Raw genomic sequence first — 1,084 nt, 5'->3', positions numbered from 1 at the left:
GAAGCTTCCGGGCCGCAGCGAGTCGGTCCGCTCGCCGCCTCTCCGCCGCCGGGTACAGCCTCAGGTCCACAACATACCACCTGTGGAAGAACCGGGGCGAGTCCAGAACCTCAGACATGTACAGGAACACAAAGGACCGGGACACAAAGAACGARGACACCAGCATCTAGAACCAGGAACCGGGTCAGAACCGGACCAACACCAGCATCTACAATCACCCTGCCAGCATGCCTAGGTGGGGCCCATGTGGGGGAAAGGAGGGCTGATATATGGGTCCCATATGGGTTTGTCCGCGGGTTCCACGATGGCCCCACATGGGTTTGTCCATGTAGGGCCACAACCTACATGGACAAACCCATGTGGGCCCACCACCATGTAGGGCCCCTGTGGGCTGTGGCCCTACATGAGTATCCTTCTGTGGGTCCCAAACCCATATGGGACCCATATATCAGCCCTCCTTTCCCCCACATGGGGCCCACCTAGGCATGCTGGCATGCCAGGAACATTTGATGCACCAGCTGCAGTCAGAACTAGCCCGGTACCGCTGCAATYGATGGATGGATCAGTKATTTTTCTATTTTTTTATTTTATATTCCTCTGATGTACAGTATCATAATATCAATATTATTGATATATTATTGATAAATTATTGAACATGAATAATTTGTGATCAGTTTGCATATTTTTTTCCATTTTTCTGCAGAAGCTGAAATCTGAGATTTTAAAATCAGATTTTAAATGTAACCAGTAAATATTCAGCCTGCTGGTTCTGATCCAGTTTGTCTCRTTTTATTGGTTCTGAACTTTATAATGTTTTTATATGAACTCACATTGTTTTACGTTTTTTTTTTCATCATCTGAACCATTAAAGATTGTTCTAAGAACTCATCACAGATGTTCTGGTTCCATGAATATCGGGTCCACTGTGGTTCTGTTGGGTCGGCTTCTGAAGAACCCAGTATTGGTGGTTCTGAATGGTTCCAGTTTGTGGCCACTGGGGGGCGCCAGATCTCCACCGCCACACAGTGAAGGTTCTGTTGGTTTCAGCCTGCAGAAGTTCTGTTGGTTCTGAGTTGGACCAGGT

This window comes from Poecilia reticulata, unplaced genomic scaffold, assembly GCF_000633615.1.
Source record: "Poecilia reticulata strain Guanapo unplaced genomic scaffold, Guppy_female_1.0+MT scaffold_1442, whole genome shotgun sequence".
Classification (NCBI taxonomy): domain Eukaryota; kingdom Metazoa; phylum Chordata; class Actinopteri; order Cyprinodontiformes; family Poeciliidae; genus Poecilia; species Poecilia reticulata.
This window is presented reverse-complemented; position numbering follows the sequence as displayed.